Source organism: Simochromis diagramma, unplaced genomic scaffold, assembly GCF_900408965.1.
Source record: "Simochromis diagramma unplaced genomic scaffold, fSimDia1.1 OVJJ01000557.1, whole genome shotgun sequence".
Lineage (NCBI taxonomy): Eukaryota > Metazoa > Chordata > Actinopteri > Cichliformes > Cichlidae > Simochromis > Simochromis diagramma.
In genome coordinates this window covers 1,265,788-1,289,063 of record NW_024387156.1, presented here as the reverse complement: position 1 = coordinate 1,289,063, position 23,276 = coordinate 1,265,788, and the positions used below count along the sequence as shown (strand labels likewise).

The 23,276-nt window shown below is 40.8% G+C and overlaps 1 protein-coding gene across 1 annotated transcript in view; it reads right to left on the bottom strand.

Moving 5' to 3' along the window:
* Positions 1-1,737: 1,737 nt before the first annotated feature.
* The window catches only part of LOC120744111 (potassium voltage-gated channel subfamily A member 1), a 42,581-nt gene continuing 21,042 nt past the window's right edge, over positions 1,738-23,276 (bottom strand). The window contains exon 2 of the mRNA XM_040048255.1: positions 1,738-4,551. The gene's annotated coding sequence lies outside the window, so the exon portion shown is untranslated. The remainder of the gene's footprint in view (positions 4,552-23,276) is intronic.

Genomic DNA, 23,276 nt, shown 5'->3' with positions numbered 1-23,276 from the left:
CAGGAAGTACTGTAAAATCTCAAACAGGCCTGTTTTTCTCATGGTTTCTTCATCCTAGTTCACTCATGGTTATTGTTTATTTGTAAAAACTAAGGAATTCCTCTAGTGTTTCACAATAAAAGCAGACACATGTACCCAGATTTTGTGTCCTAGCTCATCTGAGTCAATAATTTCAAAAGTACCAAAATGTTAAAGATGGCTTTCACTTCCAGCCTTGGAGGCAACTTGTTTACCACAGAAAATCAAATTTACAGCTTCAACTCATCTTAATTTTCTAGCATTTGGACATAAAAATCAGAAAAGAAATAACAGTTTGGTCCAAATTAGTGTCCAAGTTACAGACAGGGCCACATTTAGCCCAGAGATCTGACTCCTCCAACTAAGAGATCCAAACCCACAACCTGGTGCCATAGGCTGGACTGTACCACCAGCTATGATTCCCATCTTTTATATACAATATGAAGATGTTTCTGAGTAATTTCAGGCTTTTATCTTCAATAGAAGATTAATAACCATCATCTTTCAAGAAATGATATTTTTATCCACTGGTGACAGGTTTCACTGGTATATGAAGTTATCTGCTGGATTGTCAGGCTGTAGTTTTCCTATATATTTTTACTTTTTTCCACTTCTAAACATATTTATTATTCCACATTATCTTTCTTAAATATTTGAAAGTCTACACCTTATTTTACCTTTAATTGAACCTGCCTGAGTATAATGTTCAATCTCAAGACTGCTTTTTTCAAATGGAAATATTCTAGATTTCTACTGAAGTGTCAGCTTCAAATGTTTAGTTCTAATGGGTTCCCTGAGAGCCAGATCCAGCACACCTAAATAGGGCTCAATGGATAACTTTACAGAGTACAAAAACATGTGAAGAAGAGTGGTGTAAGTTTGGGACTTTTCATTGCACCAGTATGCAGCATGTTGCAAGTTGTCAAAAATGACTAATAATCATCATTACTGATCCTCCTCAGTGGTGCAGCCTTCTAAGTGACAAAGGCATCACTCATGGCCCGCCACTGTAAGCCAAACTAAGGTGGTTAAACACAAGAACCTGCTGATGAGTTTCTTTGATTCATCACAGCAGTATTTTTCTGTGACGACATTTTACCAGTTTTATGTGGAAACACAGAGACGCATTCCTTCTATTAAACATCTGAGGCGGTTCCTCAGTTTTATAAATGGATGCTTTATTAAATGTGAATATTTTCAGTATGTATTTAAACTTCTTCACACTAAAATAAAGAAACCTTCTGGGTCTTAAAAATGAAGACTCAGGAAGACTGAGAAAGAACCTCAAACAAAGACGCCCTGTTGTACAGAAATCTGTTGAAACCAGCCCTTTAGCTCCTGTCACCTCTAGCCCGGTAAACATCTGCTCTCTGGTCAAGCATGAGCACGCTCAGCTGGAGGCTTCATATCAGGATTTCATATCTATCTTTTAGATGCAAACTATAAACCACTGTACATCACATTTGTAAGGATTGATATACAACAAGCTAATATAATCTTAGAGTTTATAAACCATATATCACATCTCTGCAGTATCTTCTTTCCAAAAGTGCTGAGTGAAAATCTGTGCTCATATTTTGATTATTCTCTCAGTCGGCTGTGGTGGTTGGCCAATGTTAGCTGACCTGTTCTGCCTGTGGAATGACTTATGGATCAAATCAAAGTTAAAGTGAGAAGAGGTACAAGTTCTTATTGTTATATGGGACAGAACACCTTTTAAATCCAGTAACTGGAGATGGTGTTATAGATGATGTTTAAAATTGGATTTATTAAAGCTTTCCCAGTTAAGTTTCAAGTTTTCTGGCTCGTAGTCTTTACAGACAGAGCTTATTTTCTGTAAAACATTTAGTTATCTTTGAATCTTAGCTTATATAGTAGCATGGCTGAGAACTAAGGGAGACATAACTTTTGCCACTGTGGCCCCCAGACTCTGGAACTCTCCACCTTTGACCTTGAGATCTGTGGACACTGTAGTCTCTGTAGTCTCTTTTAAAAAAAACAACTAAAAACTAATCTTTGTGTTTGGTTAACTTTTTTTTGTCTTTTTTGTTGTAAATGCTCTGGCATTTCTTTATGAAGCACTTTGTGATCTCTGTCTTGAAAGGTGCTATATAAATAAAATTTTACTTACTTAATTTTGAGGTTTTGGTTTTCAAAGATGGCTTTAAATAGTTCGTCTCACAAAATATAAGTCTAACTTCAACAAAGTATCTTAAAAAGAAACTATTTATATAAGTTGAGTTGTTGTTATACTCAACAAGTCACCTCAGTTATCACTGTTATCAGACAGAAGTGATCTTCACTAACACATTGACTTGTGTCTGACTTCTTTCACAAAGTTTATCAGCCTCTTCCAGACAAAATAGATTTGGATGCTTCTCACCCGGCATTGACAGCTGAGGTAAACAGTGGATTGACAAAGATAGGGAAAAAAAATCTAGGGCTGACCTGGTCTGGAGTGACTTTGCTCTCTGGGTACACTCACTACAGATGAACAGCAACTAAAGCTTTGAGGTGTCTCAGGGATAAAAACATAAAATATTTAAGTGAAACATTTATTTTTAATTTTTCTGATTTATTGCTAAGTGTTAATATTATTCAAACATGTTAAAAATAGTTTGGATATTATTTTATTATATAATATATTAGTTACAGTGTTTTAACTACAGCCATTATGTGATGTTTTAGATATCTCTTGGCTGATTAAAATTTGTTTGTCCTACAGTGGCCACGGTCGCTAGGTATGTACTTGAATTGCAAGACGCAAAAAAAACAGAACTCAGTTGACTGCAGTCTGCAATCTGCTGACTTCTGGTGGTGATATTTTACACTCTGGAACTTTAATGTTACAGAAAGCCTTTTTTATATAAAATTAAATAGGTCAGAAAATGAAGATTTGCTTGATAAAATATTGAACTGGATGTCAACTTGTGCTGCCCTGTCACAGCTCCTGGCGATGGTCATTTACACACAAAGTGTTGTTTTGGTGTGTGTGTGCTGTTATGTGAGGTATCTGACAAAATGACATTTTAGAATCCTTTAGGATGCCAGTTTAATACAACATCAACATTTCAGTCTCCAAAAAGCAGCAGGAGCCTTGTTTTCCCGTTGTTCTGCAAATTCACTTGAAATCCAAAGATATTTCAGTTTTATCACATTTATAAAGCATCCAAAGGAGACGAACACACTTAACTGAGATGTTTAGGGTGTGGACAGTTTTATAGGAACTACCAGCTCCAATCCTTTGCTTAGTTGACTTGGCTGCCCTGTAGAGATACTACTCATTTATATAATTTTAAAAATAAATATATAATTGTAAATAATAAATATATAATCGATAAGCTGTCATGTAACCCTTGAAATCTGTAATTGCTGGTAAAGTTAGTTTATTTTTTTCATTTTTTATAAAGCTCATAGAAAAATTAAAGTTTGAATGGGTGGTTTTGTTGAGTATGCTTCCAAATAAAGGGTTATTCTAGAAAAACCATTTGTATTTTAGACACTTAACTAATTGACTCCACATTTTTTAAACCACTAGATCCCTGTTTCATGGATTTGTTATCCAGCCATTATTCTGTGACATATTTGAAAGTTTACAGTACTTTATGTCCAATTTGTAAAGAAGACACTCATTCATGTCTCTCTCTACAGGCACACATAATCATGCCACTTAAAGTTGCTTGACTGATATGTAGGAGGAAGTACAAAATAACAGCAAGAAAAACAGGCCACACAAAGGTAGGGAGTACTAAATACTTCGGATTCAAGGCCCTGAAAAAAACAGGAAACAAACAGCTAAGATGAGCTGACACGTGAGAATGTGAGACCCTGAATGCTGTTAGGGACACTGGTCATTTGAAATGCTTCGTCCATTGTTATCTGAGATAGGCTATGGCTTTGGCCCTGGTCACAGCAGGAAGGGGAGGATTTAAGGAAAACTAAACACCCTTTTTACCAACAAGTGAAGGTCCCGTCTTTGTTAAAATTTGTTTTTTGTTTGTATCCCCTCATCTCTCTTACACCGTTTTAGAAAAATAGAAATCAGGAAAACATCATTACAAAAATAAACCAAAAAGTTCATCCAAAGTCTACATCCACATAACAGCTTCACGTAAATATCAATGATATTGCACAGCAAGGGATTTCTTCCGATATGAAGTAAATCACTGACACAGTTGGTTGATTAAAAAAAGAACACGGTGGGATGTTAAAATGATTGAAACGTTGCATGTCGGGTTTTATTGTTTTTTTTTCTTCAGAGAGACAGCAGCAGGATCCCGGGCCCTCCTTCATCAGGCAGATATGTCCTCTGAGTCCTGCTTGAAAAAAGAAAAAAAGTTAAAAAAAAGAAAAAGAAAGCTTCAGAAGTATCACTGGTGAGTTTTGGTTGAAGGCACAGAGTTCTAAAAAGGGTGGATGATGCTGATTTTCAAAGCACAGCAGCAGGTTTTTAGTTGTTGGCGTTTCCTGATGGAGGGGATTCCTGTGGTCGGATCGACTCTCCTGATGGTTGGAGGGCAGGGCTTAAACTCTCTGTGGACACATAAACAAGAATATGGGATGTGTTAGTGTGGGGAGAATAGAAAAACTAGAAAATATCCACAAAGCATATTCCACTTCATGCCAAAATAAACACTCTGCTGTGTCTCAGTCAGCAGACACATTCGGGCCTAATCCAGGCTGCTTATGGCACTGTTGGCCAAGTTATAGCAAATGAGCCAGATGTGACACAACAAACATGATATCTGGCTGATATAAAGAGGTTGTGTGCCTGAGTTGATGCAGCTAAATCCACCAATCAATGAGGCCAAATGTTGTGCAAAATCAGCTGTTGATACCAGGCCACATCTGGGCCAAACAGGTGGTACTTACTTAGGATGCTGCTGTGGCAACTACAGAGAAAAAAAAGCTAATCCTCCTGGATGGGAGGGTGGGGTGGGGTCTTTGTATAACTGCAAAAGTTGTTTTATTAGCTGTAGCAAACTGAGCTGAGTCGACACAACTGTCAAATTTAAAGGATCAAATTTATAATTTTGCCACCACTGTCCCCTCACAGGAAGAAGGTTGCTGGTTCAAACCCCAGCTGGGTTCATTCTTTGACTTTGCTTGTTTTCCCTGTAGCTTAGTGGGTCATCTCCAGGTCCACAGTCCAAAGACCTGCATGTTGGGTTAATTGGGGATAATAAATTGGCTGCAGATGTGGATATGTTATCCTGTACCTTAATGCAGGATTTAGCTTTACAGTAACTGATCCTGCAGGCCCAACGTGCTCCACAGCAGGTTATTCTCCAGATCAGAGACCAACAGGCAGGAAATCACTGACCAATCAGATTCCTGCACAATGAGGTCACCATCCCTGAAGATTCCTGAGAGCTCAGAATGCAGACAGTCAGAGGGTCTGAAGGTTTTTTTCTGGGGTTTAAAGAACAGCTTCAGTTAGAAATTTAGATTCTGAGAGAAACTTTATTCCTGATGTTTCGTTTTGGCCACAAACAATATTTACTATTCTACAAGAATCAACATCTGATCCTAAATCACAGCATCTGCTTGTATTTGGACTTTATATCACATTTGCACACAGTCTGCTTGTCTTTATTTTTACTCTCAGACTGTGGTAACTGGCACCTTCCTTCTTGCTTCAAATAAACTTTATTAATACAGCAGCTCTTTCAGATTCAGGGCTTTTACTGTTTTCACATTCACACACACACACACACACACACACACACACACACACACACACACACATAGATGAATACACACTGGTTAGTTTTATCACATTGATAACCCCCTGCATGGGATTTCAGATTAGCAGTTAGTTTAAGTGAATCCAGATAAGGAAAATAGATCCTGGGTATTTTGAACCTGCTTCATGGTCAGTGTTGGGGAGTTACAGAATACATGTACCAGTGTTATATATTTAAAATTCAAAATATGAGTATTCCGTTACAGTTACCGCCTAAATGCGCATGATTATTTGCAGGTAGCAGGTACTTAATGCTATCCATCAAGTCTAACAGTCTGCAATCTATAAACTAACTTCAGCTAATGCCAGCTAACAATGTTAGCTTGGTGGCGAGCTAGTTTCCTCTTTGTGTTGTATCTTCTGTGTGTCCTTGATTGTGCATGAATGTTTAAACCGGGAGGGAGAAATGGAACTTTGTCAGATTTTTTACTCCACAGATTATAAACCAGTGTGTGAGGGTTTGTGTGGATAGGAAAGAAGCTGAGAGTAAGAGGGCTTCTGCAGGGTGGTCGACAGCTCAGGGTCTGCATGTGCCTCCACCCCCACCTTACACCATCTTCCTCGAAGTTAATCCACCAGCAGTGGCAGCAGATGGTGCTGCGAGCGTCCACGGCTGTGCCCTCAGCAGCTCCTGTAGTTATGATTGCACGTCTGAGGCATTAAGTTGGATCAGTGTAATCCACTGCAGCATATGCAGCAGCCAAATCCAGCAGGCAGGAAAACCTTCCTCCTACACTTTCCCTCAACAAATGCTCTCCAAGAGGGTCACGAGGTGTTACCACGACTGACAACACCCCCCACCCCCACCCAGCTGCCAAATAAACACATCAGTCCTGAACTCAAAGCGTGTGAAGTCTTCACTACGAATACACTCTGAAAGGAAACTGCAGGTTTAAATAAAAGGCTAAACTGAGATTTGAAAGGAGAGTTTAATCTCATCCCACTAACCTCACACTCACAGAGCTGAGACGCCACAGCACAGTGTGAATCCCACCAAAGCAGACGGCCTTTCAACCACATAGGCTCTGAGACCACTGTCCTTTGCAGACATGTGTTACGTAACAATAACAACATTCTGCCATTCAGAGTGAACGCTTCTTATAGCTTCATCCTTAGTTTCTTTAAAATACCAGTAATCCTCGGGATCTCAGCTCTGAATATGCAGGAAGAGGATTCAGTGAAAAGTTAGTGGGTCGAGACAAAGTTTACTGTGGTCTAAGGAGCTTGGAAAGAAAAGCGTCTGGACTTCTTTAAGTTGCTTGAAGACGTTTCGCCTCTCATCCGAGAAGCTTCTTCAGTTCTAGGGTCAAATGGTGGAGAGTCCCAGATTAAAGCTCTGTGGGAGTAACCCACCAAGAGGGACAATGGACCCCCTAATGATCCTCTACCTAATCACATGAGCCAAGGTGTGAAGACGGGTGTCGGTCACAATCAACCAAGTTTTCGGGTGCGCTCATTGTGAAACCTATCCGCCCCCTATCATGTGATTTCCTGAGGTCAGATGGCCCAGGATGTGAGTGGGCATTAAGGCGTCTGGGAAGGGATCTCAAAACTGGATTATAGATGGCAGACAGTTGGTGTCGTAAACCACGGACTCTGTTCAAAGATGGTCGCATTTATGTCCACTATGAGTGACCATCTTTGATTCACAGTTTAAAATAATCCTTTATATGATTGCCAAAAAGTTGATTCTGTTCATTTGGACGTAGCATTTTCAGTGGGAGAAACTGACTGCAGGTTTCCCCAACCTTATAAACACCACATTTGCAAAATGACTGAAACTAGCACCACTGACTAACAATAGGCTGTGAGGTCAGTTTCATGATTATTAATATGCAAATTGTCATGACGATTGATTGACAACCACTGATCAAAGACCATCAAAGGCCACTTTAAGCAATGCAGAGCCCTTAGCATCCAACATGAGCATAAAGGAGAGGAAGGCACTCACAAGGGTAGGTGCACAGTTTTGCTAAACCAGAAAGACTATCATGAGAAATACTTATGAGCCCCTGAAATGAGACCCAGGAAGTAGTTACAGGAAGAGAGGGGTTGTCTGAAGCAGTTAGAACAAGACAAAGCTATTGACTGGACCACATACCACAGGCTATATCCAGAGGAAGCTACACCAAGTCTGTATGGTTTACCAAAGATACATAATCAGGGTGTACCTTTAATACCAATTGTCTGTATGATCAACTCGGTCACCTATAACATCTCAAAGTTTCTGGCTTTGATCCTCAACTCGTTGGTAGGCAGCTGTGAACACCAAGTCCAGAACACCTTGGATTTTGTTGACAAGGTAAGAGATGTCATTATGGAGGGAGATGAAACAATGGTCTTGTACAATGTTACATCTCTCTTCACTTGTGTTCCAGTCACTGTAGCAGTGTCAGTAGTCCGTAAGAGATTGCAGGATGATCCCAACCTCAGTAACAGGACCACCACTACTAAGTCATTGGTTCAGGTATGCAGATGACATCTGGGTGAAAATCAAATCTCAGGTTGTACCACAATTTATTGATGACATTAACTTGGTGGACCAACATATTGAGTTCACCATGCAGGATATGAAAAGTAGCAGGTTAGCCTTCTTAGACTGTGAAATGTCAATCATTAATGGGGTAAAGTTAAAGGTTTATTTTTACCGTAAACCTATGCATACGGATCAGTATTTAAGGTTTGAGTCTCATTATCCACTGGGGTACAAACTGGGTGTCATCAGGATGCTACAACACAGGGCAAACACCATCCCCACAGACACAGCAGCCAGGGAATAAGAAAAACATCATATCAGAAGGCCCTGAGTAAATGTGCTTACCCTAGCTGGACATTTGTCAAAGCTGGGAAGGCACCTAAAGAAAGCTCCAGGCATTATTAATATCTGCCCTTCATGACATCACAAAGTAGTCTGCAGCTGAGCGTTTGGCTCACATGAACGAGTATTTTAAAACCTCTGACTGAAACTGTGCCAACAATTTAATCCTGTATTTAATAGTGACTAACGGAGCAATTTATGCACACTAACACAAAGACAGGAGGCCGAGCTGAAGATGTTCAGAGTGAGGAGTGAGCAGGATGGACAGGATTATAAATGAGTCCATCAGAGGGACAGCTTAAAGGTACAATTGTTGTCTTTAGATTTAGCCACAAACCATCTTGTTTGTAATAATCCCATAAAAACTGTTCCAGAAAAGGGTTAAATGATTGATAAAATCCCAAACATTTCTGAAGCAGCAGCTGTTTTATTCACAATGAAATAAACAATAATACAATAATTTTAAAATGTTGTGAAAAATTTGAAAACATGGTGAAAAGGCTTTTCATCTGGGCTTTGTTGGTGCTCTGGTCGATCTCACTATTCTCCACTAGGAGGAGCTGGAGGATTTGCTTCTCTCCTGTTAGGAGGAGTGCGGGTTGTGTTTTTCTTTGGTTGGTTTTTGGTGTCAGGGCACCCAGCCTGTCCTGTTTTGTTGATGCTTTGCTTTGAAATTCAGTGAAATGATCATGGATTGGTTCGAGTCGGTTAAGGCTCTGCTGTTTCTGAGGATTTATGTCTGGAAAGGTTTAAAATGAAATGAAGGAAATGATTTGATGCCACTTCCCTCCCCATCTCACACAGGCTCAACTCTACACGTGAAATTTTACATTAAGATGAGAACAATGACATTTGGGCGCTCGCTCTTAACGCTCCAGCAGCTTCATTGCCCTCTGGACTATTTAAAGCTGGGATGTGTTGTTTCATTTGTGTGTGTGTGTGTGTGTGTGTGTGTGTGTGTGTGTGTGTGTGTGTGTGTATTTGTGTATTCATGAGTCCTGTATGTCTGGCGTTACTCAGTAGGAGTAATGCACAGAGAGAAGAGGCTGGAGTTGTGAAACATCCTGCTAACCTGGAGGGCTTCTTCATCCACCACTAATTTGAAGTTATCCGTGGTTGCCATAGTTACCGCATCTCACAGTGAAAAAGCTGAGCTAAGAGACTAAAAACGCCTGAAAAAAAATCTGACAGGCCCATTGACGGAGGCCCAGGAATGACAAATTTCTCTGTAGGTTATTAAACATAAAAATACCTATTTAATTAGTAGATGTACAAAGTATGGATTTTATATTAGCAGGACTGTAAAATCTATTTTATATGAATATATTTGAATGAAAGTACAGTGAAGTCAAACAGCTGAAGCTAGCAATGTGTTGCTTCTGTTTTTATTTTTCCCATATTACCTTATCACATAACCCTTTTATTTATTATTTTTTTTCTTAGAGTTGTTTGTTGTGGTCATTTATGTTTATCATTTATTTATGTATTTATTTGGTCCTTTATTTATATTAGAGATGGACCAATCTGATATTACGTATTGGTATCGGTCCGATACTGACCTAAATTACTGTACCGGATATCGGAGAGCAATAAAAAATGTAATCTGATCCATTAAATATCACAAAAGCACTTCACAAAACTTGCGACATGGCGTAACTCAGCTCATAACCATAGCACGTCAGAGCAGTATGCGTCATGTGATAGAGCGGTTGTGGCATGCAAGACCTGTCGGTGGTCTGGTTGAGCATTTGGAGCCTCGTTACCAAACCGGCATTTCATCTCCAAGAAAGTTATCCCAGAGAGAAGTAAAGCAAGTGTGTAAGTTCATCTCTGAATGTTTGTAAAGGATTCCCACATTAAGCTTAACAACCGATATATGGAGCTACTGCCTCTTCTCTCTCCCTCCCTTGCCTGTTGCTTCAATCAAATGTGCTTCAATCATGAAACTGATCAATGATCAGCTGATCGGCTTTTCTGTCCCAACTCCCATCTCTCTTGTTTGTTTTTGGCCCGCTTTGCACCAGAAAGATGAAACCAGCGGCTGAACAACATCAGCACGTTGAAGCTTGATAAGCTGTTGTTAGAATTGATTTAATATTACTTTCTACAGCAGGATCTTTTTCTACGTAGCTGACGGCTGGTAACTGTGCTGGGGCGGATCTAGCAAAGTTTAGCCAGGGGGGCCGATAGGGCATTAACAGGGAAAAGGGGGGTACAAAGAAATACTTTTCTTTCTTATTCTCATTTAAATTGTCTAGCTTTTAATAAATAATTATCTGAATCTTACACCCAAAGTTTTAATCCGATGTAAAATGTATAGAAGTCCATTACTGTATATAGTAACTATGAAGTCTAATATGCCCTAGTAAGCTATAATACTTTTTCCTTTGGGAAGATACCATCTGTGCAGTCTGTAATTCTGTTGAAAAAAGATATTGAATCTATTCAAATATTGTAGAAAAATAATTGATTCCTGTGCATTTTTTTTTTACACGTGCATTAAATTAAAGTTAATTACGTCATCACAAGGTGGAGGGTGGGGGGTGGTTCCCTGTTTTTTTCGCTGGGAGTTGGCAACCCTATTAGTTAGGTTGTTTAGTATTTCTGCTTACTCTTTAAAATACCAGAATAGGGAGGATGGAGTAGGTTTAAGTAAATTAGATTGATCAGTATTGCTGAACTATGAAATATTTTGGGTGCAGTGTATTTTTTGCCTACAGGTATAACAGAATAGCTTCAGTGTTTTGTTTTGTTTTTTTAAACTTGAGTATGAAGTTATACAAAATGCAGCAAAATATTTAAAAAACAGTTTTATTGATTAAAAAATACACTATATCAGATTCGGCAGATATCCAAATTTATGATATCGGTATCGGACATAAAAAAGTGGCATCGTGCCATCTCTAATTTATGTTATGACAAAACATTATTTAGTTGTTATATGTATATTTGTTTACTATTACTTTTATAAAACAATTCTTTTAAATTTAATTGATTCCCAAATTTTAATTTCTACTTTCAATTGCAACATTTTTTTTATTCCTGATAAGTAAACATTTAACTCAAGTCATATGTGATCATATATAACCTTTTTACTTTATCTTAACTCTTTTTTTTCTTAATGTTGTTTTTATGTGTTCGAACTTACAACAAAAAAATATATATGCCCTTCATTGAAAACAGCACCAGCAACAAAAAACAAAAGAAGTGAATACTTTTATTTCTTAACATTTTTTATTTATTTTAATATATTATTTTATTTCAAAACGTGAAATTCTTATAATTTTGTAATTTTATTTAAGGGTCAAATATCGTTGTTGTTTCTGTGACTTCATACATGCTGCCCTTTAATTATGGTATAACTATTTTGGATTTTATTTGGATTTCAACATCAAACACTTTGTTTTTCAATAATAAAAAAAACATTCAAAAATATATTTTCAATTTTTTTTTTAGAACTTTTAAGCTTTTATTGGAGAACTTAACTGGAAGCATTTTATAATTATTTCATGATTATTTATTAAAATTCAACAGTAAGCAAATAAATTCTAAGTAAGTGAATAAACGGATTCGCTAAACATTGTATTATAAAGAGATGAATTATCTGTAATTCTTCCACTGCTATAACAAAATAAATTCAAACAAATTTGTCTAAAGATTCATCTATCTTTCGATCAATCTATCATTATCTATGTTGTTCTATGTAAGTTATATTCAATATCAAGATAAATCTATGGTCTTCAAATTAAGCTCACATTTAGAGTTAAAAAACAGGAAAAGCAGTAAAGCTAAAACTAATAACTATATTTATTAAAAACATTAAAGAATCATTTAAAAAACATACTCGAAGACCTTAGTTCAGGAAGTGTTTCTGCAACCAAAAAGGATCTGCACAGCCTCAGTACAGAGAGAGAGAAATCACACACACACACACACACACACACACACACACACACACACACACACACACACACACACACACACACACACACACACACCTCACAGCTCAATGCATAAATTGACTGTATCCAAATGTGTTTTCACACCCAGAGATGGTCTGGCCGCTTGTTGCTTTGGAATCATGGGAAATCTGATGGTGATGGGCAGTCGAGAACAGGACTGCAGCTGTCACAGTATCCTTACAAAATTTTATCAGCATTGCTTTCAAAGATAAAAACAGGAATCAGGAAAGCAGATAAAGTAGTTTCAACCCAATTGGCTTCAAATCAGTGATAAGCAGCTCCTGATCAAAATATATCCACCTCTGCATTACTTTAATGATCATGCATGACTATGTGTGATCTGATATCTGTATATTTATGGAGATTTCTAGCTGACTGGACCTGGAGTTATCCCCCCTGAGAAGGATTTTTGACTCCGATTTCACAGGGAGATGATTTTAATCCCATCCGAATGCAATGATAGATGTATTTCTGATGGAGCTCCATCTCTGGGAAAAAAAATCAGGGTAAACTGTTAATCCTATCTTCTTAATATCTCCTATGCCTTTATATCTCTCGGTTGTTTTAGCCCTCAGTCTCCCTCAGATAGTGGGTCAAACTGCAAAGCACCAGAAGACTTCCCTGCAGTCATAGAGATGCTTTCATGGGGTTTATCTCTCATGCTTGTGTATGAACGTGAGTAGAGTCGCTCAGAGCCCAGTCAACAAGTTCAAAAAGTGTACACTACTACTAGCAAGCTAAAGAGCACCACTGCAAAACCTATTCATGGATTCAGTCACAAAAACAAATCAAAATTACTCCAAAAACATAAAACCATCACTTCAAACATGCTTAGCCGCACATATAGCTACAGTACTCTGTTTATAGTAACCATTGTAAATATGTAAGAAAAATTGTGTATGTTTCTGTTCTGTGTCCTGTGTACTGTTTGTTTGTATATGTGTCTTTCTGGCTGCTGTTACAACCAAATTTCCCCTTGTGGGACAATTAAAGGATTATTCTATTCTATTCTAAACACAAGATTAAGATTTGAACTCTTGTTTTAGGTGATGCCCTAATGATAGCGTGCTAACATAATTATAATGACAATAGTCAAAATGAACCGTTTATACATAAACAGGGTGTCTGCAGGTATAAGAGACCTTTTAAATGCTACTTTAAAAAATATTTATAACCAACTTGTAGCTGAGATAGTTACCCATGAAAAGTAAATAAATACTATGAATCATAATTTTCAAGCCATTTGTGATTAAATTTCCATCTTCCAATTTCAGCATACACAAATGAGTACACCTGCTAGCAAGACCTTCTCCCACTAAACTGAAGCCTAAACACTGGAGCCTTCTCAAGTGACAACCTTCATGACTGAGATGTGAAGCCAACACCGCAGCTCCAACACCTGCAGTTCCTCTAATGTCCAGCAGAGACAGCAGTGAGTCAGTCCCCATAGACTCCCATGTAAAAAATCCAAATATCCAACAAGATGGGGGCCAAATTTTTTTTCACAGATATTGTCCAAGAAATCTGTGATACAAAAAAAGCAGCGCTTTCAAAACCACAGATGTAAAGCTCATGAACAAAGGTGAATGGATCCATACGAGTTATCTTCTGGACACAATAAAGATTCATGGAAAACCATCCAACAGGTCCTAAGAAATTCTAGTCTAACCCAACCAACTAAATCAGTGCTGCGCAAACATTGAAAAAAAAAAAGGTTTTATTTTTTTGTTTGTATTTTTTTTTTTTCAAGAAACTGTCTGAACTGAAATCCCATCAGTGTCATTGATATCAGTACTTTACTGTCTGTCAGAAACATGGGGCTATAATACACGGTGGCATTTCTAATGTCCTATTGAGTCAGCTGCTGAAGCTCAAACTGTTCATGTAAAAAGTACAGTTACAGGTGAACATGATCTCTCATTTGGTTTGTAAAATGTTCCTGTTCAGTGAGCAGAAGTGTGTTTCTTTCTGCTCCAGTTCATTCTCTGGTTATTCAACGGCCTAAGATGAATGAAGGAACATTCGGCGATGCTCGGCGTCGACACGGCCCACGACTTCACACCCTCGTCCTCTGTGAGAGAGAAGAGCGATGAAGATGAGCTGCAGTGAGACTGACTGCAGACGTGTTCAACAGAGTCATGAACTGATTTAATCCAACATGCTGCTGAACTCCTTTACATGAACGCTCAGATTCTCCAAGGGCCTGGACAGATCCAAAGGGACCAGATCGGTCCTGATTTTTCATTTTTATTCAACATATCACTTAACAAGAACAAAAGGGAGTAAGTGATCAGCAGGAGATATTTAACTGGAACTTGAACTTAGTGAACGGAACTTCTTCTTTGGCAATACTGTAGATAACGTTAAACTTAATCATCATATCGGGCTCCTCTGATGACCTGTTTGCTGCTGCCTGCCACTGAAAGGCTGTGAGGAGAGGGGACACTTGGGTAGTGCATTTATCATGGCATATAATGATCAGGCAAAATGTCAAATTTTGTTGGGGATACCTACTTTGGCACAACACCTGTACTTTCAAATGTACACACATGTAGATCTACAGGAATATCTGGACCAATCAAAGAGGTCCTGCCCATGACTATCTCTGATTGGTTTAGACCACAATATGGGCATAATGTGTGTCTGTTGTTCACCACATGGAGACTTTCAGAGTTGCGGAGACTTTTTTTCTTTTTTTTACTCGAACAGCTGGTCACACCGGTGTGACCTAGGATTTTGTTTTTAGTCGCATCATTGAGAACTTGCGTGTGCAGGCAAATTGTTCGCACTCTAGAGCCCTGTTTTTATGTGGAAACTCGATCCGCACGTAAAAGTGAAAGTACAAACGAGTGACAAGGAAAGAACAAACTGCCTTGGCTTAATACAGTTGTACATTAGGGATCTGCATACAGTAAAGTGAAGCAGTTTTACACATTTAAGACAAATTTATGCATTTTCTGTCATGAACAGGCTGTGTTCAGGCAGGTGAGGACCCAAACGCAAAACTCACAGAAACAGAACTCAACTCAAGATCACTGCGTTATTGCAGGCTTAACACTGATACAGAACTATACTGGGAATGATAAACTGATGACTGAGGAAACACAGGGAAAATCACACAGCTTCAGGGATGAGACATTGACGGCACGACACAGAACTGAGGGAGACATGGACATACATACACAGAGGATTAACGAGGGAAGTGGAAGCACACGGGGAACACAGGTGACGCTGATAATCATAACGAGACACGGCCGGAGCAAACACAACACTGACGCACACTGACGGGAGACTATCAAAGTAAAACAGGAAGTGCACAGAGATGCAGATCAGAGGGCGAGAGCGAACACAGACATAGCGGGCTGGGGAAAACATGAAATAAAACACGAGGAGAAACAAGGACTCACAGATACACAGAGAGGGCACACAGGGGGTAAAGCCACGAGGGGAAATCTAATAAGCAACATCTTAACAGAACAACCTAGGAACCATGGACTAAATAAAGAACAAAATACAAAAACACAAGAAAACTAAGAACGCTGGGTCAAAATGACCCAGTACCATGACATTTTCCAGTTATTTCTGCCCAAACAAAAATATATACTGTGCTTCAATACATGCAACCTTAATCAATAAAACCAGCCTTAGCTCTGACTAAAATCAGAAACAAATCATGATGGTAAAGACCAAAGCAGAATGAATATTATATTAAAATCTGTTCATATTTCACATTTTTAGCTCGTCATGAATTTCTTCTGCCCATCAAACCACAAAATGCACCTTTAATGAAAGCCAGCATGCTGCCACGAGGCCCAACCCCCAAATATTCCACAGGAAACTAAAAATATAATAAGGTAATAATAAGCTTGGATAAGGGCACTTCTGGGAGAAGCAAGTCTGATTTGCTTTTTATATTGATTGTGGAATCTCACACTGCACAGTGTCCTCCTATCAGCAGATTTATCCATCTGCTCACAGTAACGTCATGTGATGTCAGCACCTCTGAACAGAAACAGCTATGAACTTGAATTATCTTCACATTCTCCTGGTAATCAAACGATAAAGCAGAAACTGGCCAAGACCAGCAGCGAACATGCGAGCAGCAGCCGTCATTAATGAAGAGTAAACCAATCAAATGAAAGTATTCAGCGGTAGTCTTCCGTGAAGTCCTCCTCGTTAGTCTCAGAGGAAGGATGTTTACAGAGAGAGCTCAGAGGAGGTAAAAATCAAAAACGGAAGATGAGCCTGAGTCTTCGTCAGCTGCTGGAGGGATTAGAGAAGGAGGTGGAGGCTCCTGCCTCGTCAACCTCCATCAGCGCTGACACACATCTTTGACAGCGTCCTCAGCGGGTCGCCTCGAGGTTAATTGGAAGCCGCATCGTTAAAGATGGCTGGCCTATGAAACTCAATCAAGCGAGACCCATTGTGACTGGCTGCTGAGAGACCCAGCCTCCTGCGCCTGCCATTGGTGAGCCGTGACACTAACAGCAGCTCAACCCCAGATACTACAAACACACACACACACACACTCTCTGTGTCTATTTATATCCGGGGTTAGACATGGTGAATATTATTACTGAGTAATTAAATCTGTGTGTTCATGCACGACTGATGCGGCACATGGAGTCAAACGTGCTGCTGTGGACCGTCAGCTGAAAAAACAGAAAAAATAAAAACACAGTGGCGTGACGCAGTTGTGCCACCTCGTCTGTGGATAATGAAACAGGATTTTCCCTCTTTGAGCCCCTAAAAATAGCTGCTTCATCCAGGAAGGGGGTCCAGCTCTGTCCAGAGCCACTGAACCAGGTCTTTATGCCATCACATTTTATTACTACAGCACTAGATTATGTTGCTCCACACTTATATCTTTGGTATAATCAGCAGAAGCCTGAAGTGCTGTTTTGAGTTAATATCATCCATTGGTTAGATTTTGCACATAAATATGACGCTGTGTTATAGTCACAGGGAGAAATAACTATTCTGTCTTGTTAGAGGAAAACATGTTAATTCAGCAGATGTCCCACAGAAAAGGAAAGTGAGGCCCTTCGTATGTGACCTCGGATGTTTGACGGTGATCCGGACAGACTGTGGCTGGAAAAGATCCGCCTCACTTTGACAACTGTACATCCAGTCCTCAGTAAACTGCTGATCCGGGTGGACGGCGGAGCCTCCACGGGCCTCACACGGGCCTCCTTCACTGACATGGAAAAGGCCTCAGGGCCTTCCTTGTGTCTGTGACAAACATCCTTGTCTCCATTCTCTGAGGCTGAAGGTGACGCACCGAAAACTGTGGCGAAGGCGTCAGCTTATTGAAAGCTTTATTTATAACTGTGGGCTCCTGATTTTGTGTCTGTAGTATATATTTGCAGTTACTCTAGAGATTAAATATCACAGCATACATGCATCAGAATTTATTGACCACACGTGTATAGACACGCTTGGTTGGTAGGTGAGTTTAGGTTAACTCGTGGATTAAAGTCTTCCTTCTGTCAACAAAATCCAAATCAGCAGCTTGTTTGTCTTTCTTTTAATACTTCCTTACTTTGTGTCTACGAGTTAGTGCCAAGACCACCCCTTCCTGTTGCAGTCACACATCTTTGATCAGATCAGCTGCTCTGGCTTCCTCCCACACTCCAAAGCCAGGTTTTAAATTGGTCTCAGGTCTGAACGTGAATTACTGACTTTGTCCACGTGAGCAGACTAGCAACCAAGATACCTCTTCACCCACAACATGGATACACAGTGAAGTAAGTAGAGAGGAATGAGGCTCAGAAATGTCCTCACACAACTGGGCACTGTGATGACCTTTATCTTGGAACTATTTTCAGCAGCGGATTAACCCAAATTCAGTGCTGTAGTGAAAGATTTTGGAAAAACACAATAATGCTTTAAATCCTGTAAACAAAACTATGAAATGTTAATAACGCTTCAGCACTAGTGAAGAAAACAAACAAAGTGCTGCTGCTGAACGTAAAGGAGAAGACGTGGGCTTCATTACACGTCCTACAAACACGCTCACTCATGAAAACCATGAAATATTGCAAGGTGACGGGTCACTCCCAAACTCTTTTGTGCTGAATAAAATAAGTTAGAGTGTGAACAGAGCAGAGAGGAAATAACAGCTTATCACCGAAACCGGAGCCAAAATTAGAGTCCTAATAAACATGCAGAGATATCATTTGATTGCCAGGATATTTTGTTAGAGTTGCAGCCTGTTTTTCATGTGCCTCTGTCCATTTTACTGGAACTCAACCACAGCTTCTCTGGTTTGAGACCTTAACCTGTGACAGGTGAAATTTGTGGTAATATATTGAATGTAGACCCACTCAGCCTAGGGCCGAGACAACAACAACAACTGTCTACAGAGACACCAAACAAGAGAGGTGGGCGGACTGACCCAAATATCAATAGTATCGATATCAACACTAGCACTGGTATTGAATTTATACTAGTGTGATAGGACCAACACTTTGATCCTCTGTGCAGCTTACTGAATTTTGTTAAATAAACTTTTTTTTTAAAATATACCTTAAACATGCAAAATGAAAGATGTCTGAAGCTATTTTATTTATAGCCTGTAACACATTTAAACAGCAGACACTCACTGCTTTAGACACAGGTCCCAAACACCCAGGTTCAAGTCAGCTGAAACGCTTTGTTGTGTAACTCGGTAACTTGGTATTTTGCAGTATTGCACAGAAAGACTATATATATATATATATATATATATATATATATATATATATATATATATATATATATTAGGGGTGCAACAATACTCGTATCGATATTGTGTTGAGAGCTCAGTGGATCTGCATTCGACTACTCCGCCTAAGCTGCACTGTCAAGCGCAGATCCACTGAGCGCAGCACAAGCTAGCAAGACAGAAGTTAAGCTCTCCTTGCAACATGGCAAATTGAACCTCCCCCACCCTCATTCAGATCTGGCCTTTGGAATTATTTTGGTCTTCATGTGAAGTATGACCCTGAAGGTAAGCGCGTCATGGACAAAAGTAAAACAGTATGTCGGATGTGCCACGCAATGCTCAATTACATGGTGGGAACTACTGCGTTAGCGCAGTTAGCTCGTTAACGTGTTGACGCCGTCCAGCCCCACGCACGGGGCGATCCACGGTAGCTCATTAACGGAGATTTGCCATGTCGTGGCGTTAACGTCATTTCAGATTAACGTTGACAGCACTAGTGGGAACACAACGAATATGACTGCACATTTACGCAGACATCATCCTAGTGCAAAGACAAGTGGAAGCCGACAAAAACAACAAGCAGGCATGCTACAAACTTTACCCGAGTCATTTAGACAGCCGTTAGCACATGATTCTCCTTATGGGGACCTGATATGTTTAATATGCTGCTGAGATTATACCCCAGAAGAAGCGTATAGTATAGGTTTTATTTTGGAAAGAGCCATTTCTCTGTAATAAACTCTCTTTTCCAAAGATGAGTGATTTCTCAATCAGATAGATTTATTATTTTATCCCTTTGTTGTTTCAGCAACACCAACAACAAATTTAAAAACTGTACGTTTGAGTTAAAATATATATTTATAATTTTAATAAATGACAAATTAAAAAAGCATGAACATTTTGTTGTATCGAAAAAATATCGAACCCTGACACCAAAGTATCGAACCGAACCGTGAATTTTGTGTATCGTTGCACCCCTAATATATATATATATATATATATATATATATATATATATATATATATATATATATATATATATGTGTGTGTGTGTGTGTGTGTGTGTGTGTGTGTGTGTTGGAATGCTACTACGCAAGTAACCCCGGCGGAAGGGGCTACATGAATAGGATGAGGGACCTATGGATTCTTCGATACCCAACATCCACAATGACGGCGAAACAACTAGTAGCTCAGTGTTCCAACATTCGAAAGAAGGGACTGCTCTCACAGCTAGAGATTGACGAGATACAACACAAATGCTACGGCAAGGAGGAGTCAGGACGCAGGTCAGGGGGGAGATATCATCACCCCCACCCGAGATTGGGTACATAGCCCCAAGTGCGATAGGAGATGACCTGAAAAATAGGATCATGGCCAAGCTTGAAACCTGGATCCCCCGTAGCCGGTTACCAAGATTACGTGAAGTACCCTCAGAAGGTCTGCTAGATGATGGTAATGCAGCACTACGGACAATACCTACAACCACGATTACCGACACTAACAAGCTGATCTACAATACGGCAGCAGTGATCAGTGAGATGCTTGGCTACAAGTTGAACAGCCACAAGGGGCAGTACCCTCCATGGAGAAGGAGGCTAGAGGGCAAGATCAAAGTAGCACGGAGGGAGGTTAGCCAACTAACGGAGTTGCAGAAAGGTGCGACAAAGAAGGTGCATAAGAAATACAGCAAGCTGTCCATACCTGAGGCCTTGGAAACTGCCAAGCAAAGACTCACAGCCTTGGCCAGCCGCTTGAGGAGGTACACCAGAGAGATAGAAGGCAGGAGAATAAACCAGCTGTTCTCCACAGAACCAGCAAAGGTGTACTCTCAGTGGCAAGGGAACAATAATAATAAGAGAACAGCACCACCAAGGCTGGAGACGGAGCAATACTGGAAGAACATATGGGAGAAGGACGCAACCCATAACGGCAATGCTCAGTAGCTAGTGGATCTGAGGGCAGACCACAGCGACCTCCCTGAACAGGGTCCAGTAACCATCACAGTGGCAGATATCCAAGAAAGGGTCTCCAGTATGAAGAGTTGGATAGCACCAGGGCCCGACATGGTTCATGCCTACTGGCTAAAGAAGCTGACTGCACTCCACGAGCGTCTGGCAGCACAAATGAACCAGCTGCTAGTTAACGAGAGACACCCGGAATGGCTAACCGAAGGTCGGACGGTCCTGATCCCCAAGGACCCCAAGAAGGGACCGGTCCCCTCCAACTACCGACCAATAACCTGCCTCAGTACTACATGGAAGCTCCTGTCAGGCATCATATCGGCTAAGATGAACAGGCACATGGGTCAATACATGAGCAGGACACAGAAAGGAATTGGCAAGAATACCAGAGGCGCAAAACACCAGCTACTGGTAGACAGAACAGTCAGCCGAGACTGCAAGACCAGACTGACCAACCTGTGCACTGCCTGGATTGATTACAAGAAGGCCTATGACTCAATGCCCCACAGCTAGATACTGGAATGCCTAGAATTGTACAAGATCAATGGGACCCTAAGAGCCTTCATCAGGAACTCAATGGGGATGTGGCGTACAACACTAGAGGCCAACTCCAAGCCCATAGCACAAGTCACCATCAAGTGCGGGATCTACCAAGGAGATGCTCTGTCCCCACTGCTGTTCTGCATAGGCCTGAACCCCCTCAGTGAGATCATTAACAAGACTGGCTACGGATACCGACTATGGAACGGAGCAGTTATCAGCCACCTCCTGTACATGGATGACATCAAGCTGTATGCCAAGAGTGAACGAGACATCGATTCACTGATCCACACTACCAGGCTATACAGCAATGACATTGGAATGTCGTTCGGACTGGAGAAGTGTAGTTGAATGGTAACAAAGAGAGGGAAGGTAGTCAGAACTGAGGGGATTGAACTACCAGAAGGCAACATTGCAGACATAGAGGACAGTTACAAGTACCTGGGGACCCCGCAGGCGAATGGGAACAATGAAGAGGCCGCTAGAAAAGCTGCAACCACCAAGTACCTGCAGAGGGTCAGGCAAGTCCTAAAGGGGGTCAGCTGAATGGTAAGAACAAGATCCGGGCCATCAACACGTACGCCCTGCCTGTGATCAGGTACCCTGCTGGGGTAATAGGCTGGCCAAAGGAGGAGATAGAAGCCACTGACATAAAGACAAGAAAGCTCCTTACCATGCATGGAGGGTTTCACCCCAAGTCCAGCACCCTGAGGCTGTACGCTAAGCGGAAGGAAGGGGGCCGGGGACTGGTGAGTGTCAGCACCACAGTCCAGGATGAGACAACGAACATCCAAGAATACATTGGGAAGATGGCCCCAACTGACCGAGTGCTCAGTGAATACCTCAGGCAGCAGAAACCCAAGAAAGAGGAGGGAGACGAGGAACCATCATGGAAGGACAGGCCCTGCACGGTATGTACCACCGGCAGATAGAGGAGGTGGCTGATATCCAGAAATCCTACCAGTGGCTGGACAAAGCTGGACTGAAAGACAGCACAGAGGCACTAATCATGGCAGCACAAGAACAAGCTCTGAGTACAAGATCCATAGAGGCTGGGGTCTATCACACCAGGCAAGACCCCAGGTGCAGGCTGTGTAAAGATGCCCCAGAGACAATCCAGCACATAACAGCAGGGTGCAAGATGCTAGCAGGCAAGGCATACATGGAACGCCATAACCAAGTGGCCGGCATAGTGTACAGGAACATCTGTGCCGAGTATAACCTGGAAGTGCCGAGGTCAAAATGGGAGATGCCCCCAAGGGTGGTGGAGAATGACCGAGCTAAGATCCTGTGGGACTTCCAGATACAGACGGACAAAATGGTGGTGGCTAACCAACCGGACATAGTGGTGGTAGACAAACAGAAGAAGACGGCCGTAGTGATCGATGTAGCGGTTCCGAATGACAGCAATATCAGGAAGAAGGAACACGAGAAGCTGGAGAAATACCAAGGGCTCAGAGAAGAGCTCGAGAGGATGTGGAGGGTGAAGGTAACGGTGGTCCCCGTGGTAATCGGAGCACTAGGT